Source organism: Seriola aureovittata, chromosome 1 (genome assembly GCF_021018895.1).
Source record: "Seriola aureovittata isolate HTS-2021-v1 ecotype China chromosome 1, ASM2101889v1, whole genome shotgun sequence".
In the NCBI taxonomy this organism is placed as follows: domain Eukaryota; kingdom Metazoa; phylum Chordata; class Actinopteri; order Carangiformes; family Carangidae; genus Seriola; species Seriola aureovittata.
The window spans coordinates 26,047,343-26,069,888 of NC_079364.1; the positions used below are offsets into that span (position 1 = coordinate 26,047,343).

The 22,546-nt window shown below is 43.3% G+C and overlaps 2 long non-coding RNA genes across 2 annotated transcripts; both read left to right on the forward strand.

The window, feature by feature from the left end:
* Window positions 1-6,350: 6,350 nt before the first annotated feature.
* LOC130172519 (uncharacterized) lies at window positions 6,351-7,378 on the forward strand. Its single transcript, XR_008828270.1, has 3 exons — window positions 6,351-6,477; window positions 6,549-6,618; window positions 7,169-7,378. It is a non-coding gene; the product is annotated as an uncharacterized LOC130172519 (long non-coding RNA).
* A 3,270-nt stretch (window positions 7,379-10,648) lies between these two features.
* On the forward strand, window positions 10,649-11,845 carry LOC130172353 (uncharacterized). The gene is made up of 3 exons (XR_008828258.1): window positions 10,649-10,865; window positions 10,937-11,006; window positions 11,557-11,845. It is a non-coding gene; the product is annotated as an uncharacterized LOC130172353 (long non-coding RNA).
* The last annotated feature ends 10,701 nt before the right edge of the window (window positions 11,846-22,546 follow it).

The following is a 22,546-nucleotide window of genomic DNA, read 5'->3' on the forward strand; positions in this document are numbered from 1 at the left end:
CGCTCATCCAACTCTGGCATCTGGTGTTACTCATAATCAATAGTGTTGCGATCCAAAGTCTGCCCAGAGCAAGCAGTTGCCAATTATATTTCGCCCACAGAATATTGTTACTGTCATAGTATAAGTATCTTTTTCTTCTTAGCTCAACTGAAAGCTTTGTATTGTCATTCACACTTCATGGATGTTCAGCCGTATGAAAAACAGCATTCTTGTTTTTGCTGCCTAAAGAATCAGCCATAAATCTCCAGATGCTCTCAACATCTGTCTGATATCTGCTTCTTTAAATGGATTTATATGTTCACAATTAATTCATTTTCGTTCTTTACTGTTCTATTCTCTGCATTAACCTGTGCAAGAATTTGTTAGGTATGGATATCAAGTAATGAATGATTCATTACATTCTGACACAAACTGTACTCCAAGGTCCAATAATGCCTTATATAATCTTCCTCAAACTTATTACAGACTCAGCAATGGCATAACTCTGCAGTGCTCTAAATTGCTCTTTCGGCCCAGCCACCCTTTGATTGATTATGATAAATGGGTGTGAGCAACAGTTTAATGAATTACACCGGCCAGAATAAATCCAGGATTCTCCATCTGAGTGGGCCGGTTTATTCTTTGGTATTGACTGGTACGCAGCATACAAGCGTCTCCAATTTCATCACAGGTCAAAGCCTCGAAGGTTCACAGGTTCACTCTGTTTTCAGCCTGGTCATTACGGGTTCTGCTAGAGTGGTGATTTATCGAAAAAAAAGAGCCAGCAGAAAAGAAAGATTCAACTCGAAAAACAAATTTTCATAGTTACAGTACATTCAAAATGAAAAATGCATTCATAAGATTGAAAGTGATAGTCCGGAAATAAAAAAAAAAAAAAGCCCACAAACACTGCACACGAGCAGCACATAATTAGATATGAGTGATTGAAGAGCGCCTGCAATGCAGCTTCATCGTGGACACAGCAGAGACATTATGTGATAGTGATAGCACTCAAAGCTCGACAGACAGAGGCAAAAAAACCAAAAACATCTGCTATCAGTCCTTTCTTCGTGACCATCTCTGCAGAACAAAAACTCCCTGATACTTTATCCCGTGCTCGTCTGATGAAGATGAATGCATTTGAGCTGCACCTCATTTGAGGTTTCCAGTGAGGGTGCACTAAGCTGGAGTCAGGCCCTGATCAATTGACAGGCAAGGCACCGCGTGGGCAGCCAATCCCCCGGCTGAATACTCCAATATCAGGGTGTGGACAAAAAGCATTAGGCCGAGGAGTGAAGATGTGTGGGATGGATAAACCACAGGCTATACATTTTACTTTCTGTATGCCAATTATCTGCAAATACTCAAACAGGCGGCTTTAGGTTATGTTTAAATATTCAGACTGTGTTTATTACCCACAGCACAGTCAGCTGACTTGCCTCTGTAGTACTGTGTTTTTGTGCTGTTTTTAAAAAAAAAATCTTTTGTTGTTGTTGTTGTTGTTGTTGTTGTTGTTGTTATTGTTGTTGTTGTTGTTGTTGTTGTTGTTGTTGTTGTTGTGCACCCTCATTTGTGGCCTCTTTTGTCGGGGAGATAAATAAACAGCCTCAGCGGCTCTAAGCTTTGGTATCAGTTTGAGAGCACCCGCCTGCAGACGGGGTGAAGTGCTCTGGGATGGCTGTATTTGGGTTAGCAGGATTCATGTTTGTGTCAGGACCACAGGATGACCTGTCTCTTCCACAGAAGTGTAAAGTGATGAGTTGTGACTTTACTTGTCTGGCAGTCATATATTTGACTCCAGTGTCTGTCGGCTTCTGCCTGGCACCGGGCTACCAATTTACTATGGTTCAGAAGGAGACAGGGTGAAAATGAACATTAAATATTGATTTCAGGTTGTACCTCAGACTGGGGCATCCTTCACGTTATTCAGGTGCTTTTCTTGGTGGCTACATATGCTGTTATTTTTTAATTGTTACAGTTGTTTATCAGGAAAAAAAAATATATAATTCCGGAGAGAATTAAAGAAAGCATATGCTACTGTAAACAAAAACTTTGACTCATCTAGCCTTTATCCTTTTGCAACTTTTGTGATTAATCCAAATGTGGCATTTTATTTTCATCCATGGTTTTGGAAATCCTTCTTCAACAATTTTTGGCTTGGTTTTTTTCATTTAAAGCTACGACACTGACAACATATCAGACAGCTGTCTTTGGAAGAACAATAAAGTTTTGGACGTATTTCCAGTACTGCACCTGTGTTATCACTGTCCACCAACCTTCATCAGCACAGAAACAGGAATTCCATATCAGATCTACTAGAAACTAAGATCAGATTTGTATCTTTTCGCTATATATCTTAGTGGGATGAGCAAAATATACTCCCCCACACTTGTTTCCTGTGAGAATGAGAACTTTTCTTATACTGTAGAGAACACAAATAATGAACTCTCCTTGGGTGCAGGTTCATATCCACCTACAAATCTTTTACAGTTTTGGTCTTTTGAAAACTTTAAGAATAGTTTCGGAGAATCTCACCGTGTTTCAGCCGGCTATTGAACTGAGTATAAATACCTAAAGCTGTAAGGTTCTGGCATAAGTGCCAGTGGACCTAGTCTATCTCTGGTGAATTCTAAGTTGGAAGCAGCTATGAAGCAACACGTGCTCACTGCCGAAGGGAACACTTTCATACCGCACTGCAGCAGCCGTCTGCCAGACATGGATGGCGCCTCTGCATATCATCACCTTAAATCACATTCCCTCTGATCACTGGAACACACGTGCCCTCAAAGGCAACAGCCTCGAATTAAAAACAAAAAAAAAGAAGAGTTTTATTCCAAAGTAGAATATCTGCCATTAAAAAAAAAACGCATGTGTGTAAGATACATAAATATAACTTTTCTCAGACAACAGGTCATTTAAGTTTTCATTTTACAAAAAGGTTTACTTTTCTAATTCATATTTACAATTCCCTATATATATAATTTTAGAATATTGTTGAATGGAAATTAAATACCACAAATGAACCTCTTCACCTCCCGGACCCACATTTACCTTCTGGCTACCTTTCCACTGTGGAAATAGCTTTTAGAGAAAGTGCCCTTCAGGGTTTCCTGCTGGCATTACCTGTAGCGCTTGCTTTTCTTTTCGGTCAAGGGCATTTTTCCCCATGTCACAGCAGGTTGTGGAGAGGCTTCTGACACAAACCCCAAACTGCTTAATGAACCCAAAGGATCCACAGGGCATGTTAAAAGCACTACAGGGCAGCGATGGCACTCAAGTCAGCTCCTTGCCCTGTCTAAGAGCGTTATTTCAGCTCTTTCTAATGTACTCTGGGGCTCAAACTGCATGAATGACCTGACCCAAATGAAGCCATTTTATCTTTCTCTTCTCTCCCCATGGAGCTGTAACAACAAATCCAGGCTGGAAAGTCATGGCTCTGAGTCTTCTCAAGTCTTTTGAGACCACTGACAGTGCATTGCAGTGCAAGTATTTATGCTCTCTACTGCAATATTAGTTTTGTGTCTTTGCCACTGGTACATGGTGAAGTGCTTTGATACCACGTTAAACAGCTGATGATGCAGTTTCATCAAACGCTGTGCTCCGTGATGGTGGTGTTTGGGGGGGAAGGGGGGGGGGGGTAGCTCCTGCGAGGGGATATGAACAGTGTTGTTCCCATTGTGTGCATGGTGCAGCCAGCCACACCCAGCAAAGCGCCTGCTGTTATAATCTCCACTGTGAAACCTCAAGGGAGTGTGGATGCATGGTAGATTAAACAAAGTGCTCACTGCAGAATGTATGAGATTTACAAAGTAACTGTCACCTGTGCAGTAAATGGATTCAATGTTAATTAGAACTAAGTGACTGGATGAATGGAGATGGCTGGGAGGGGGCATTTAGCAGTTGTGTTTCCTACTTTGTGGGCATATACTTTAAACTGGACATTGGCTCTTGCTTTAGGGACACATGTTGGATATACTTCGCACTGCAGAGTGTGATGCCATTAGCTATCGCCTGGAGCCAAACACCAGGGTTCGGTTGTTGAAATTGACCATTACGATGTGCATCTGAAATACTCTCCCTCTGATCTGTTATTGGTTAATGAGCTCGCCATCAGCCATCACAACTGACCCATGTAGGAAGCTAGAAGTCTGTGGCTTGGTCTGAGTGGGCAACTTCCAGTTACTTCTGACGCAGTGGTTCTCTCAAACCCACATGTTGTCCATCTGAAAACCATGATGCTCCAACCTCATCCTCTGACCAGAAGAAGAAGCCATTAGTGCAATGACACCAAGATAGTGGCCCTCCCCTGAAATCTGCTGTTCTCCACTTCGATAACGTGTCTGCCTCCCCTGGTGTTGTCTGCTTTCTCCCTGACGAGACCACAAAAAGGTCAGATGATGGTCCTGTGGTGCCTCTCAGGCTCCTTCCTGTCCTGTCACAGTTATGGCAGTGGGCCGTAATCTGGACTCCTACACTGCGTTGAATTACACTTGGATGTAATGTCAGCTTTCTGTTGAAATGATACGTGTTGACATGATTGGTGGTTATCCCCTTATTCGTATCTTTGTTTGTTAGGTTTCAATTGCTGTTATTTTTCTAAGAGCTGTTTATTTTGCTGTATAATTCCTTTTCAAAGGTGTGAAGTTTTGCTCCCTAAAAGAAAAGGACCAGTTGCTGCTGTGGCTGGTATTGTTTTAACCTTGTGTGTGTTTGTGTGTCATCAGGACAAAATGTGCTCCTGGAGACACCTACTGTAGAACTTTGGCAGGTGTTTATTTGTCCATCTGTCTGTCTGTGTGTCTGTGGACAGATTTTATTCCCCATAATAGCGTCACAACCTTAGTCTGTAGACAAAGATAGACGCAGCCTCCATGACATCACCCATTGGTTTCTGGGGCTGAGAGTAGTCTGCTCCGCCGTCACCATTTTCACAATGCCGGAATATGACTAACTCCTGGTTAATCCAGAAATGAGCAAAAAGGCGGGGCATGTGTAGAGCTGAGACTTTGATGCATGCTGCTTTGCGGCAAGCATACGCTCCCACACCTGTCACTCATAGCAGCACGCCCTAAATTATACATCATTTTAAGCCTTAATAAAAATTTAAACGAGTGAGCTATATAAAAATTCACCCAATGTACAGTTGCCATGAAAGAAGCAAATTAGCTGTAGAGACCAAAAGTGTTTTTTATACTAGGCTGTAAACATGTTTATTTCTGCTGTTGTAAATTGGGGATTGATTTGCTTTTGGAGCCGGCCTCCAGTGGCTAATCGAGGAACTGCAGTTTTTGGCACTTCAGTGCTTGCTTCATTTTTCAGCCCGCCGCTTGCTGCTTGGTCACAATTATGCAAAATACAGTCACAAAACTTTATAGGTGTGTAATTGAGATCAAGATGAAGGCGGAGTTTGAAGATGGCCGTGGTCCAACCTCTGAGTTCTGAGCACCCATGCAATAATGTAGTAATAGCTACTGAGCACTCATGACCGCGGCCGGTGTAATCCTATCGCAAGATGTCACTTGATGTGGCAGGTGACATCTATCAACATTGGGATGTGGCTGGAAAAGTCTGTTTAAGCAATTTGGCTTAAATACGTTAGGAAGTGAGGCATGGAGCTGAAGCGGAGCGAGCACAAGGGGCGTTTGCTTTTGACGCTAAGAGGGTTTCACAGCATATTTAATTCAGAGCAGGTGATGCCCATTAAATATGCATGCTTTGGCTATTATCTTGGAAATCACAGGCCTACTGAAGAGAAGTGGCTGTAACAAAGAGTACTCACAGATTTTTGCTCATTAAAGTGTGTGATACAGCTGCAAATCTCTGTGTGTGACCATAGGAGGAGAGTAAATACACTACATCATTATGAAGCATGCCCTCTACGGTACCAGCATCATCTCCCTCATCGCCTAATGTGTCTGAAATATTATGAGGAGGAAGCTATATGAAACTCTCAGGTCTGAGGGTTTCTTTTTCCCGCTGATAAGAGATAAAAATGTTTTACTTGAGGGCGTTCGGTACAGTTCTGTACTTGCTGCACCAGCCCACTTGCCCCTCTTCTATTAGTTACCCTCCTGAGAGGCAGAGCAGCAGCTGTCCTCAGCCAATCATCCATCACTGTGTCCTCTGGGTGTGGGCACAGGAAAAGAGCAATGAGCAGCAATCCTATCTATCAGCCTCCAGAAGCAGTGAGGCAGAGTTCAACTTTGTAATGAATTTAGTCCACAAACAACAGGTTTCACGAAAACTCATTTATAGTGGCCTAGCTTTAAATTTTTATGTATTTTTTTTTACTATGTGTAGCAGCATAGAGGGCGCTGCTCTTGATTGATGCCAGTTGGTAGCCGATAATTGGTCCAGCATCATATAAAAGCGGCAGCCTGTCACCTGCTCTGTCTTGCGCTCCCTCATTGCGTCATTTCCGGACCGGATAATTGTTTGGCCCTTCAGAGCGGCAACGGTGGGCTGTGTTTGCGGTTGCATTTAGCGTCTTCTGTATTGGTAGGTGTCCTTCTCTCTCTCTCTCTGCCATTGCTGCCATCTCTGCTGGCTAAATGCTGGTGTGGTTACAGGTGAATGCCGGTAGCCGTGCGGGTCTCGTCTCTCCCTCACTCTCCTTAAGCCTGTGTGAACTCTATAAAGGTAAGCGTTTGTTATTGCTGCTTCCCACAATTCTTCAGTTTTAGTGTAGCAATGCTAATTTAGTTTTTTTTAAATATTAGGAAGTCATCAGCTGACAGAATCCACCGGTGGTGTGACGTCACCACCAGCTGACTTGAGCCGCTGCTGTTTCGTCTCCTGTTTGCTTGCTTTGTGTCCTGTTCCGTGTTCGTAGCTGCTTGCTGGCTTGCTCCTTTGCTGTGTTTGCTGCTGTTGTCCGCGCTGCTGCGGGCCTCTCCATCCTCGCTCAGTTACCGGCTCGGCCTTGGTTGGTCGGCCGCTCCACGCTCTCCCTCCCGCTCTTACTGCTGTGCGGTGCTTGCTGCTGGGGCTGTGGGTGACTGACAGCTGCTTTACACAGCTATCGGATTGTGCATAGGACTGTGGCAATACGGTGTAGAGTGTCTTTTTTTTAATATTGTTTATTTCATTTCAGGCAGTTTTAGTTTAGTTACCTGCCCATTTTTGTTCTCATTCTGTATGTTTATTTTGTGATTATTTTTGGTATTAATTTGTTGTTCTTTTCTCTCAGTTGCTGCAGGCCGGTGGTGGTGCTGGTGACTCGGGTGGTGGTGTCCCTTCCTTCTGTGTGCCGTGTCCTGGGATTTTTGGGTGATTTCACATTGTGTGTGTGCTTGCCACGTGTGTTGAGTGTCTGATTATTTTCACCTCAATATTATTTTGTATTTGGTAGACTCCCCACTCCTCTCACTAGCTCCTGCCCACACCCATAGGCCTCAGCTCCTGTCTCATATTACTTTCTTTTCGCATGGTTGGATTTTATAGTCTTTTAGAGTATTTTTGAAATAAAGTGTATTTCTTGTTGTAAGTACTTGGACTCATGTCTCTTGCCTGGGGTATAACGAACCTGTGTCCTATTATTGTTAATGGTGAATAATTCCTTGGGTGAAATTCCCAAGGTGGCGTTGTCAGGCAATTAAAATAGAATTTGGATTGGTGTGACCCACTGCTCGACGCCGCGACACTTGGCGTTGTCGGCAGGATTGGCGGCCTGTTTTATCTTTGTCTTCCCAGGTCTGTGTTTGATGCAAGCCAAACTATCAGAGACGGACAGCCGGACAGCCAGCTGGCATGGATTGGTAGTCTTTGGTGTTGTCATGGTTACAATCGGAGCTTTCATCTTTGGTCTCACCACAACCAACTCCATCTATCAAGACATCAACAGCTAAGAGGAACATTTTTCGCAGAGCATGTGGTGTCCTCATTATTGAAGACGAGGGAGGGGTGGGGTGTGCTTAGTCCTGTGCTGCTATTCTGAACTACTGGATAAGATGGAGAAGCATCTCATGACACTCATTTAAAAAAAAAATCAAGACCACTGTGGCATCCCTGCTCCCGGGTTAAAAGCCCCAGAGCTCTTTGCTTCAGTCAGGGAGTAGTCGAAGACACCACACAACGCCATGTGATTTCTGGTCAGGGTGTCTCCACTGACCCAAGTAAGATTGAAGTTGTAGCCAATTGGCCAGTTCCCACCACAGTTTCTGAGTTGCGGTCATTCCTGGGATTCGCCAGTTACTACCGGCGTTTTGTGGAGGGTTTCGCAAAGTTGGCGGCCCCTCTGCACAAAGCAGTGGCTGAGTTTGGTCGCACTCAGACTGGTAGGAAGTCTGAGCGTGGGGTTATTAGGTGCTGGACAGACGAGTGCCAACAGAGTTTCCAAGCACTGAAAACTAAGCTCACCACTGCCCCTGTGCTGGCCTATGCCGACTTCTCCCTCCCTTTCAATTTGGAGGTCGACGCAAGCCATGGTGGTCTGGGTGCTGTGCTCTCCCAAGAGCAAGCTGGTAAAGTAAGACCAATCGCTTACGCCAGTCGAGGTTTGAGGCCCACTGAGAGGAACATGCAGAACTATAGTTCCATGAAACTCGAGTTCCTGGCCCTTAAGTGGGCCATGACTGAGAAATTCAGGGAGTACTTGCTGGGTCACAAATGTGTTGTCTATACAGACAACAACCCTCTGAGCCATTTGTCATCAGCCAAACTGGGTGCCACTGAGCAGCGATGGGCTGCCCAGCTTGCATCATTTGACTTTGAAATCAAGTACCGGTCAGGGAAAAGTAACCAAAATGCTGATGCCCTCTCTCGTCAGCACCCCCCTGGTCCTCAGATTGTGGAGGCAATGCTTCCAGGCACTGCTATGCCTCAGCCCTTGCAGCAAGCTTTAGGGTTGAAGGTTGATGTAAGTACAGCTGCTATTGTCGCCTTACCACAGCACACCTCCTCTGAGATTGGTACCCTTCAACAGGCTGACCCTGTCATCCAAACCGTGCTGACATTTTGGAGGCAGAAACAGCGCCCCAGCCAGGATGAGCGGGCCCAGTTGTCCCAGCCTGCATTGGCTCTGTTGCGGCAGTGGGAACGGCTGGTTGAGAAGGATGGAATCCTTTACCGCCAGGTGTTTCGGTCAGACGGTGCTGAAGCTGTGCTCCAGCTGTTGTTGCCAGATGCAATGGTAAGTGAGGTGTTGACCAAGGTCCACCAGGAGCATGGGCATCAGGGAGTAGAGCGGACCCTGGCGCTCCTCCGGTCTCGGTGTTACTGGCCCGGCATGTCCTCTGACGTGGCCAAATGGTGCCAACAGTGCGAGAGATGCCAAGTTGCTAAGGATGTTCACCCAACAGCTCACAGCTACATGGGACATCTTTTAGCATCACGCCCTAATGAAATCCTGGCCATTGACTACACCACTCTAGAGCCTGCTCAAAACGGTGTGGAGAGCATCTTGGTGATGACAGATGTCTTCAGTAAGTACACCATAGCTGTCCCTACCAGAGATCAGCGTGCCCCCACAGTGGCTAAGGTCCTTGTGTCAGAGTGGTTTTATAAGTTTGGAGTCCCTGCTCGCTTACATTCTGACCAAGGCCGTAACTTTGAAAGCTCGCTTATTCAGCAACTTTGCAGTTTGTACGGTGTTGTGAAAACGCGTACCACCCCTTACCATCCAGCTGGGAATGGACAGTGTGAGCGGTTCAACCGCACCCTCCATAACTTGCTGCGCACACTGCCAGTGTCTCGGAAGAGAGACTGGAACTCGTGCCTGCCTCAGGTATTGTATTGTTATAACACAACTCCCCATCAGGCTACTGGAGAGTCTCCCTTTTTCCTGATGTTTGGCCAGGAACCCAGGTTGCCTGTAGACTTCCTGTTGGGTAGAGTTGAGAGCCCTGTTGGCGGCACAGTTCACGAGTGGGTTCAGGAGCACAAGGCTCGGCTGCAGATGGCATTTGAAGGTGCAAGGGAGCGCTTGCAGCATGCAGCAGACCGAAGGAAGCGCCATCATGACCAACATGTCAAGGACCTACCACTGAGGGAGGGTCAAGTGGTGTTCCTGCGTGACTTCACCGCTAGGGGGCCCCACAAGACCCGGGACCGGTGGAGTTCCGTGAGGTACGAGGTGTTGAGGGCACCCGAGAAAGGTGGCTCTGTGTACACCATTGCACCAGTGGATGACCTAACTAAGGTCAAACGGGTTCACCGCACCATGCTGAAGGCCGTGGTTGGCTTGGACTTGCTTGGTTATGCTTCTTCTGCTCCTTCGTCCTCAGAAGGGCAACTTTTGGAGGATAGCTGCTCCTTTGAGTATGATCTGGTAGTTCAACAGCCTTCTGTGGGTTCTTCTGCCCCACCCCCTACCAGACCAAATGTTCTGATCCAGTCTCTGCCTGAAGTGCCTGCTCCACCTGGCCCAGTTTCCCTTGAGGGTGGCGTGATAGTGACCTCCTCTGCAGGAGAATCCTCATCTCTGGCTCCACCTAGTGGAGCATCCACCTCTGGGGTTGTTTCCCCAGCTAGTCGGTCCGGCCATGAGTTGCCACGCCGGACGGCACGGTCAACTGCTGGGCGTCACCCTAATGTCCACCATCTCCCACGTTCAGTCGGAGAAGTGGGATCTGCTGCTTCTCCTGCTTTGGTGTCTAACTCAGTTCAGGCTATCTTTAGACCTTGGAGCTAGCTTGTTTCAGTCTGTTCATCGTCGGGACGGCGATGCAGAAAGGGGGGATAGGATGTAGCAGCATAGAGGGCGCTGCTCTTGATTGATGCCAGTTGGTAGCCGATAATTGGTCCAGCATCATATAAAAGCGGCAGCCTGTCACCTGCTCTGTCTTGCGCTCCCTCATTGCGTCATTTCCGGACCGGATAATTGTTTGGCCCTTCAGAGCGGCAACGGTGGGCTGTGTTTGCGGTTGCATTTAGCGTCTTCTGTATTGGTAGGTGTCCTTCTCTCTCTCTCTCTGCCATTGCTGCCATCTCTGCTGGCTAAATGCTGGTGTGGTTACAGGTGAATGCCGGTAGCCGTGCGGGTCTCGTCTCTCCCTCACTCTCCTTAAGCCTGTGTGAACTCTATAAAGGTAAGCGTTTGTTATTGCTGCTTCCCACAATTCTTCAGTTTTAGTGTAGCAATGCTAATTTAGTTTTTTTTAAATATTAGGAAGTCATCAGCTGACAGAATCCACCGGTGGTGTGACGTCACCACCAGCTGACTTGAGCCGCTGCTGTTTCGTCTCCTGTTTGCTTGCTTTGTGTCCTGTTCCGTGTTCGTAGCTGCTTGCTGGCTTGCTCCTTTGCTGTGTTTGCTGCTGTTGTCCGCGCTGCTGCGGGCCTCTCCATCCTCGCTCAGTTACCGGCTCGGCCTTGGTTGGTCGGCCGCTCCACGCTCTCCCTCCCGCTCTTACTGCTGTGCGGTGCTTGCTGCTGGGGCTGTGGGTGACTGACAGCTGCTTTACACAGCTATCGGATTGTGCATAGGACTGTGGCAATACGGTGTAGAGTGTCTTTTTTTTAATATTGTTTATTTCATTTCAGGCAGTTTTAGTTTAGTTACCTGCCCATTTTTGTTCTCATTCTGTATGTTTATTTTGTGATTATTTTTGGTATTAATTTGTTGTTCTTTTCTCTCAGTTGCTGCAGGCCGGTGGTGGTGCTGGTGACTCGGGTGGTGGTGTCCCTTCCTTCTGTGTGCCGTGTCCTGGGATTTTTGGGTGATTTCACATTGTGTGTGTGCTTGCCACGTGTGTTGAGTGTCTGATTATTTTCACCTCAATATTATTTTGTATTTGGTAGACTCCCCACTCCTCTCACTAGCTCCTGCCCACACCCATAGGCCTCAGCTCCTGTCTCATATTACTTTCTTTTCGTATGGTTGGATTTTATAGTCTTTTAGAGTATTTTTGAAATAAAGTGTATTTCTTGTTGTAAGTACTTGGACTCATGTCTCTTGCCTGGGGTATAACGAACCTGTGTCCTATTATTGTTAATGGTGAATAATTCCTTGGGTGAAATTCCCAAGGTGGCGTTGTCAGGCAATTAAAATAGAATTTGGATTGGTGTGACCCACTGCTCGACGCCGCGACATATGTTTTCACTCAAGACTTCTTAGAATCCTCTTCAGTTCGCCAATGTTTTATTTATGTGGACTAATTTGCAATCTTGTGCTGTGGGTTTATCCTTACCTCCATGAAAAGCAGCATTGTAGCATTGATGTTCCTGTCAGTTTTCAGTCAGCTATAAATCAACCATAAATCATACATGCTAAGCTCTCCAAACAGGAAAGGCTCTCTATGGTTTATTTGCTGTATTCTTACCTTAACATAATCTGTATTACATTCATCCATTGATGAATGACCCTGATGTCCACATGTACTGAATCACAGAGTTTTCAGCAAGCCTGTTCTTAAGCAGTTGCATTTTCAGTCTACTTGTTGTTCTGACAACATGCTCAATAGCTGAATTTTGTAAGATAATGGTATGTAGCTGCAAGAGAAACGCTCAGGTCACTGCTCTGGTCGAACCTTGCATGCTGGCAGCAGATCATCTCCTGTAGCTGCATCAGAGTCAGAACTCTCCATCAGTAATGTCCGTGAGATCTTCCACACACCGTGTTTGTGGCCATTTGCATAGCTGGGTTTGAAATTAACTTCTTCACTCATGAAAATGTTTTTTTTTTTTTTTTTCGTGGCTCTGGGGTTTACATTACTGGGTTTATTAAAAGAATTACACTCACAGAAAATTGTATTTTCTGAAATACATAATTCTGATGAAAAAATATTGGAAGCCTCTAAAGGCTATAAATACAATATCACCATCACTTACAACATACTTAATTCTACATTCAGTAAACACTTTTGGGCTGAACATGTAAATTATATACACTGCATTATATTTAATGAACAAAACTGTGTTTCCGCCACCCAAATGTGGCTTGTTTTGTGTGTCTAATGTTGCTGGGGTGAATCTTTGCAGTAATATCACAAATTCATCGAACACTGTCATCCTTTACAGTAACAGAAGACGACATGGAGGTTTTGATTTTCAAAAGAAAATATTGTTTTGTAGGAAACATACAGTAATTGCGACCTGATTACAATCTTTATCAATATCAGTCAGAGTGGTGAAATTACACCAATGGTCGGAGTTGGAGTTTCCCGATTGGCCGTTTGTCTTTAAAAATGAATTAGCACAAGTACTTTCTATTATGTCATCAGGGGCCATTCAGCAATTAAAAATCTAGCAAGTTGTTGGATAAAACTTATACTTTCCGTAAGTGTAGAGATTCTCTGTGGAGAGTCACCAGTATTGCCCCACGGGCTTCAAGCTTTCCCTCCACAGGCACATGACTCTGTGCCTCTCATTCAATTGAAGCACGCAGCAGTTGACATATATGTGACTAAGCTTGAAACTTTCTCTCTGAGCGATCATTTACAAGTAAATATATCTGAAATCCCAGCACAGCCGTTGTCTCTAACTTATGTGCGTGGTGATTTTGTCTCAGATATGGTCATGGTTATAAAATCAGGAGTTTAGCAGCAGCAGAGCAACAGCTTGTAAGTTAACATGCAGTCTCAAAGGGCCACGTTGCAGTCACTGTTTCAACATGTAAATGACAACAGCTTTATTGGGATTGTGCTGTATTAAAATACTCTATACGTGAGCACAGAGAGTAGGAGAGAAGAAAGGGCTGAAACTGGCTGACACTAGGCTCACGATAGTTGATGTCATGGATATGCTAAATAGCGTATTATATCTTCTAAGAGAATTTAGCGACCTTTTGAGCAGGCTTCAATAGAAAGTATTTGGTTACAGCGGTTCTAAAACAGGTGTCCACCACGTACTCAATTTTGCACATTGACCATAGACGGTCCAGCCATATACTGGGCTTTCACCTGCAGTTGTCTTGTTTATGGTTGTATTTAGACTCTCACAGCACTTGGTTAAGGTTAAGGAAATGTTGTGGTCTTGTTTAATTCAGAAAATGTTAATAGTGATTTCAGACACGTGTTTATTTACATTTAACAAAAAGCACAGTCTTTCCATAATCCATGATGTGAACTCCGCTCTGCTCGTCATCCACCTCGGCCACCTACTCTAGTTCAGCCAGCAATGATGTTTCCAACAAAACATATTTACCGTTGTACTTTTGTCGTTCATAAATGGAATTTCAAGGAGACACTGACACAGTCATTCTTTAATAGACATTTTCTAATTCAAAATAACTGTATCAAAGAGACATAGTACAAGATGCTACGCTGTCTGATGCTGTCCAAGTGTTGTATATGCACTGTCTACACTGATCAATTAATCAGTGAATCAGTTCAACTAATCAATTCATTCAGCAAACTAAGAAAGAATTTTGATTTAAATAAAAAGACATTGTTACAACACTGTACATTATAGTGTTTTCACAGCGTGTATGCTACTGCTACACTAGAATACAGGGACAGTTTGTGCTAATATTGTCATTCTGATTGAAAGTGTATTTTTGCTGCACAGTTGGGGCTGAACCAGAAAAGACATCTGCATACCCTGTGGACTGAGACATGGGAACATGGGTGAAAGCTCCCGTGCTTTTATGATGGTCTTCCGCTGGGCTTTTAGTGTGATGGAGCCATTGACGGAGCAGCCTCCATCCTCTCCAGGAAGCCTGAGAGCGTCCAGCAGTAGACACTAAATCATTCAAGGAGCTTTAGCTTCATCACGTTGGAAAGAAGCAGCCTCATTTCTACATGAAAATATTTCCAGGGTGAATAGGGAATAATTTTTTTTTCTTGATACATATATTCATGATTCATCATTATTGGTGGTGTGGGGAAAATGATGGTGTTTTGAAACTGATTCCTAAGACTTCAGACTTTTATCTTTTCGCAGGAGCTCGGCTGTCAGGAGCTCCGCCTGATATGACTTTATTCAGCAAATTGAATAGGTGTATCCAGCTTATCAGAAAAAGGCTCTCGCACACTGTCGCGCTCCTATAGAAGAGTGTTTCAGCTTAGGGCTCATCATAATGACAGGAATATCCCCATACTTTTCTCCATTGTAGATTATAGTGGAAGGATAAAATAAGTGAGCCCCTTGGAATGATCTGAATTCATGTATAAATTAGTCTTAAAATATGGTCAGATCTTCGTCTAAATAACAATGATACAATCTATTTTAACTAATAACACACAAATCATTGTATTGTTCTTGTCAATATTAAATCAAACATTCATGGCATGAACCCCTCAGCTAATGACATCAACCAGATTCAGATTGAGGGAAACTTGATTTGTAGTCAGTGGTACAGATAAAACAAAAAGGAGATAAAAACAACACAAGTACACAATATACACAATACAATAAAACACACATGACTGCACCAAACACTAAAAAAAACACAGAACACTAACAACACACCAGGTGCAGGTCGCTACAAGAGCCGCTCCCCCAGATTGGACATTAGGGTTAGAGCTACTCTGACTATTAAAAAAACAAAAGACATCTGCTGATGTGAACCATGCCTCACAAGAAAGAGATCTCAGAGGAATCAAGATCAAGAATTGTTGATTACTAAGTCATCCCAACGAGCTGAACTCATCAGTCCACAGTGAGACAAACTGTTTGTAAATTTAATGATTTAGCTCTGGGGATTCTCTCCATAGAAGTGGACGTCCAGTTAAGACGAAAAAACACAATCACAGGAACAGCTAAGGGCATAAAGGAATCATTGGAGCTGGTGAACAGCTGGTTAACATCTCTGTTCATGCCTCAACCACATGCAAAATCATTGCGCATGGCTGGATGGAGGATGGAGTCCTGCGTCTGAAGTTTGCCAAAGAGCAGCTTGACACTCCGCAACACTACTGGGAAAATGTTTTATGGACTGGTGAAACTAAGGTTGAACTGTTTGGAAAGAACATGCAGCGCTATATGTGGTGAGCACTGCATACCAACATGAAAACATCATCCCAAAGGTGAAGTAGGACGGAGGGAGCGTAATGATTTGAGGCTTTGCTGCCTCTGGACACGGACAGCTCAGCATCATTGAGGGGAAAATGAAATCCCAAGTTTATCATTGTATCTTACAGGATAATGTCAGGGTGGCTGTCCGCCTGCTGAAGCTCAGAGAAGCTGGGTGATGCAGCAGGATAATGACCCTAAACATCAAAGTAAATCTTCTACAGAACGACTTCAAACCTTCTGGAGTGGCCCATTCAGAGTCCAGACCTTAAGCCAGTAGAGATGCTGTGTAATGAGCTGAAGAGAGCTGCTCACATCCTGAGAATGTGTCTGAGCTGAAGCGGTTCTGTATGAAGAATGGTCCAAACTTCTTCCTTCTGAACACTGTGCAGCTCTGATCAGCAGATACTGAAAAGTTACTGTTGCCAGAGCAGCGTCGACCACTTATTAAATCCAAGGGTTCACTTGCCTTTTCGTGAGAGTTTAATGAGTGTGTTCAATAAAGACACAAAAGATTATAATTATTTGTGTGATAGATCAGATCACATCTTCAGACAGAATAATGCAGAAAAGCAGGTAATTTCATAGGGTTCACATACTTTTTTCTGCCACTGTATTTATTCAGCTCTTGGCTCGGATGCAGCCCTTAAAAGTTCCTCTGTTGGACTAATTAGATCTGTGCTGGCTTATCCCTCTGACTATTGTGGTGGTTATGGAAGCTTGCCTACTGGGACACACTATTTCTCACACAGTAAGCATCTTATTTTCCCTAGATATCACTGCTGATATAGCTGTAATGGGAGCAACAGTAAAGTATTAGCTGTTATATTCTTAATTGCCTGCAAACAGCTTGTGAGGCATCTTGCCCAATGTCATGCTGTGAAAGAGGCTCAGAAAATAGAAAAAAAAGAGTATGTCATGGCTACAGCCATTTCCATACATTTTTAATTCCCCTTTTCAGTGCATCAGTTTCTAACAAAAGAGGCAAACTGATGCTTTGAACCAAAACTTTCTCCCTGCTTTCAACCTGACCTCACAGTCTGCGCTGTAGCCGTCTTCCCTTTGACACGATGCACTGAATGCTCCCAGCATTCTGTCACTTATTTGCCTTCTTTATCTGAGCATCGGAGTCCATTTGACTTACATGTCTTCGGAGCGTGGGAGGGAACTGGAGCGCCTGGGCGAGGCTCGTGCGAACAATGTGAGATCTTACAAACTCCACCACAAAGAAGATAAACAAAACCTGTGTCACTCTTGCTGTGACACAGCAGCGCTCAGCGGCATCATGTCATCACAGCCAAGCTACATCACGCCATGACGGATGGAGGACAGTCACACCCCCCCTGCAGTGAGCCATCCCACCTGACTCATTTGCTTGACCTTGACAATAAAGTCACGGTGACTCTGGCAGTGTGGATGTAAGCACCCTCGGGAGACAGCCTAACCACCGCATTCACTAATCCACTCTGTAAGAAGCCTCTTCGACTGCCTCCCTGCGGCCTGCTCATTAGAAGAGGTTGTGTGCGCTTGTGTTGACAGGTTCTGCAGCATGTGAACAGGGCATAACTTCACAAAAACAAAGACAAAAAAAAAACACACTGTCAGGTGTTGTACAAATGAGTGGAGGCTGTTCTTGTTTTATCTTGTACCATCACAGCTATTGTCTTGTTTTCTGTGCCACCAGTGATTAAAAAAAAAAGGAAGACTTGACCTAATTATCAGCACAAAAACGGAATGGTATTTAATTAGAAATCTTTAGTTTATTTTGAAAGACATCTTTACTCTGTTATTTCTATAGATGTATGAAAGATGAATTTTAAAACCCTTAATTACATTCTTTGTCATTGTATGATAACATGATGGCCGTTAGACAATTATAATAATGTATAAATATGCCTTCATTCTTCAACTATGAGCGAATAAAGCCCTCAGGATGAGCTGTCCATGGAAACTGCCTGTATTGCTGCAGACCTGCATGATAATTAGTGTGATGTTAGCTGTCTTTCTCCAGCATATGGCACATTAAGATTAAACATGCATGCTTTGCTTTGACATTTACCCAGTGTCTCTTAAGATGCAACACCTGCTTGTTTGGAGAAAATGAAAACTATAAAATATATGGAAAATTAAAGCTGAATTACAACTGAACTTTGCTGCTTTTATGTTGTTCATTCAGGCCTTGTTTTCTTCCGATCACAGAAGAACTATTTTGGCTTTTTCATCAGCAAGCTTTGATTCGATTTCTCTTAAAACATAAACAGACAGTCATTAGTTGTATTTCTTTGTTTCTTTGTTGTTGTTTTTTTTTGTTCCCGATGCCAAAGGGTTAATGGGAACAGTCTTGTAATACCACATCCCAGTGCACAAAGTTGTCCAGGTATGGATTACTGCTGCTCCATGGGTGTTGCCTTCAATAAGTGACTGACAAATCCACTTATTATGCAGTCAGACTGAAGAGACTGCAGCCTTGCCAAAAGAGCGGCTGTTTAAAGCTTGCAATGAAAGGAATGTTTTGTGTTGTATACTGTATGTGGTGAAAAGAAAAGCCGGGGTACTGCGTGGGCTTGGGAAACAAGGTCAAGGACACAGTTCCACAGTTGGAAATTTGTTGAAATCAGAAGCAGGGGAGTTTTCCCAAATGACTGAATGGAACTATAAATAGTCACCATCAACACCACACATTTTAAATGTAGATTTAGATAGACATGTACAAAAATAATTGAAAAACAAAAAGAACTTGTGTCAGAATTTGCATTTGTGGTCCTTCTGTGTCACTTTTCTGTTAACAAACGCACCTTTGGCACTGAGCTGCACAGCTTGCTCTACATTAGGCTGTTTGTTGCTTGTCCAAACTGTTTACATGTTTAGTTCCTCTGGCTCACTGTCGCTTAGCAACAACGACCATGTGTGTTTATTTCTGTGTGACGTCTTGACATTGTTTGCTTTATTTACATAGCTTTTTTTTTGTTTTACATTTCATTTGTATATATGGCGCATTATCTACAACATTTTTGGTTGGGGTCCAGGTAGGACTCTTAAGTAGGAAAGTTGGGCCTATGGCAAAGAAATAAGCTGTTCATTTGACACAAGCAGTAAAGTGTTAAATTCAAACTGTTATTTTGATATGGGATGATACAAAGTTGGTCCATTTTATGTCCTGTCTGATCAGGTAAAGACTGGATTTGGAGAGGGGCACTGAAGGTGACTCATTAAATCCCAGTAGGGACTGCTGCCTGTATAAAAATAGATCTAAAGCCTGAAAACAGTATGATTTTACATCAGGTTTCCTGTAGCTTTACATTTCTTTTTCACCAACCCAACTCTGAATAATCTGTATTGGCTCGTCAATAATTCAGCAGCATTGCAACAGGGTATTGTGACTCACAGCAGGAGGCGGCTGGAAACAATTTAAAGCAGTCTACTGTATCTTACAGGACTGTGTGTTGGAGAGGGACTTGTTTGATTTGTTATGAAGAGAAAACAGCCATTAAAGTATTCAGTTACAGCATGACACAAATACTTTTGTGGCACCACTAAAGGGGAAGGGCCGGTTGGTTCCTCACAAGCATTGTTCAACATCCTGCGCTCCAAGGGAGCTCTGTGCTGGTGATGAAAGTAGAGGTGTTGTCTGCTCTGCCCCCAGGGTGAACACTCCTCTCAACACACAGATCCAGGCATGGTTTGATATCTCCTCTCCACAGCTTTTGATCCTGCCATGTAAGCAGTGCAATATGAGGGGGAAAGGCACTGCTGAGGTTATGAAAACACTCACTGTGGTGTTTATTAAACAACTGCAGAATTTACAGTTTGATAATTACCACATGATTATTCACATTTGGAGGGGAGAAGGGTTGTTTTTTTATGCAGAGCATTTCATAGAATTACAGTATACGGTATACTGCAGGATTGCTTTTATCTGACATTTCACCTTGTGCTTTAATGCCATGTTCACATGCTCTCCTTACAGCATTGCACAAAATTATTCTTAAACAGACATCTCCATTTTACAAGCCACTGCACAAAATAGTAAACCAAATAATAACACCTCCACTAACAGTCTCTCAATAAAACTATTTTCTCTCATACACAATGCAGCAAAACGATTGTCAGTGTTAATAGACACAATAATTACACATAATAATGTTTGCTTTGCTTGGGCACATTCATTCATCAGTTCATCATGAATGAGAGCAATGTATCGAGCTGTTTGAATTCTGGATGGATCCACTGCAGCTGTGGAAGTTGTTGGACCAGCTCTGTGGAAAACATTGACTGTTTGGGCAATGGCATTTTTGTATAGTTTCTGTTTGCATGTGAAAGGAGCGACTCAGCATGATAAGCCAGTATGCATTCTGAAATGCAGCAGCATGTTGTATTAATATCTGATGTAGCATACTTACTAAAAATATGAATAAATTATTTAAAGTAATGAAAACATGTTTAGCGGATGATAATATAGACCAGTTGCTTTTTTAAAACTTCTTTACATTGCATATGAGCAAACTAAAAAGGGGAGCTGGGCCCCTGACAGTTTAGCTTGAATCCTCCTCTTCTATTGCATGTAATCTCTCCAGAAAAGCCCCTGTGCCTAGTGCTGTAATTACAGCTGCTTAACTTATCTGCAAAATGCAAACAAGCCCATCTTGATTGCTTGTAATGATCATCATTTTCCACTTAACTGATAATCTGCTCTTCAGATGTTTTTCGTCCAGTAAAAAACTGCAGATTTTAGGTCTCGCCAGATTTTGCATCTGCACCAAATAAAAAGTAAACACTGTGTGTGAGAACATGTGATAGAAATCATTAGTCAGATCTGAAGTTGGGGAAATAATAAGCTCAGTAAATGGTACAAACCCTGTTTAACCACTTTGGCGATTCAAATAATGCAAAGAAATTCACTTGCGCATGAGAATATTGATTAGATTCATAATCATGTGTCAACCCAGTAGAGAAAAACAAAGAGAGAGATTTCAGCTCCACATGAAGCAGTGCACTTTTAGACTGAGGATGAGAGTGGTCATAACGAGATGATGGTCCACGCTTGGATCCCTCTGGGTCATTTAAGCAGAATTAAATGACCATCACTGTCCTCGTACATCAGCTTAATAGTGGGGATTTTCTCATGCACTTAACCCCCCTGTGAGTTTTAAGTATGTTGATAAATAGAGTGTATAATACCTCCGACATGGAGGTGAGCTCACAGTGTTACATTATTGGATGCTGAGTAAGCTTTCTCAAGATCGTGTACTTTTCTTCATGTCGTTGCTCCACTCGAGGCTCCAGGGATTTCTCTCCAGAGCACTGGCAAAGGACACAGCTTGAATTTTTTAATTCTTTTTTTTTTTTTTTTTTTAAACCACAATTCATATAAAGCTTTAATCAGTGCCAAACTGTTTTGGATGGCATACAATACCAGGTTGTTTTAGTTTGTTGAATCGCTTTTGTCTACTCTCCAGGAAGCTAAAGTGAAGCTTGTTGTTTGAAATAAAATAAGGTAGTTAATTGCAATGTTGTTGCAATGTAATCCAAACCGAGGAAAGCATCGGCAGATTGGATAAGGATGTTGGGTTGGAATATTCATTATCCCAAACAGGAGCCTTCTTCATCTGGCAACCAAACTCACAATACAGTTTACACCAGATCAGGGGTTTAACAAGTCTAACACTGTGTGCCCCCCTCAGACAGACTCAAGACAACTGCGCTCCCCCCAACATCCCCATGACCCCCACCACCACCGTCTGCAGTGTTTCAGTTTTTGTCTTTGTTTTCACAAATGATATTCTGAGTCTTGCTTATATCAAAATAATATTGCTAGTTCAACATGAATAAATATACTATACTATAATATACTAATATTAATGGGTTTTGGCACTGCTATTATTCTTCTTTCTCTTACTTCTGTTTTGGGGGAGAATCATGCTCAGGACCTACAAATGGTAGTATAAAGGGGCTATTTACAAGTTTTCTCTGCCACAGCGAGTTTCTTGCACTGAGCGGATGGTGGTGATTGTCGCTTGACAAGAGTTTCAGTCATCGTGTTTACAAGACAGGAAGTTATGACGCTGTCTGAGCAGCGCTACGTCTTCAGGGCCGAATGGAGGCTACAGTGAGTCGCTATGAGAAAGTGACGAGATGGGCCGGGGCTAGCTGGTTAGCGAGCTAACTTCAGTAGAAGAAGATGTGATAGGGACAAGAGTTAACAGCGGCGTTGCTTTCCACCGCTAGAGACAACTCTCGGTGAGTAAAGGAATAAGAATTTGTTGCTGAATGTTTCTTCTGAGAACAGCTGTTAATTCTAACGCTGGCTATGTAGCAATAGCAAAACATACAAATAGTTCCTTCAATTGCCTCCATGAGCATTTTTTAGAACTGCTGTATGTAGCTGCTGCTTTCACCTCATGGAGTATCTTTGCTTCATGTTTTGAAGACTCTGACCTTCTCCCATTGCAAATTTTACCACTAACTATCATAACCTCACTTCTTCCTTTGCTCCCATCATATTGCTCCATCGTTGTTTTTGGGCGGACAGTCTCATTATAGGAGAATAAAAGCAGACATGATGTTCGCTGTGATGGATGATCTACATACGTCAAGCAGGTGTCAAGTCACACCAAATAGATTTTCATACCAAACTGAATAAACAGAATAAACTTTGCTGCCTCAAAGGTAAGAAACA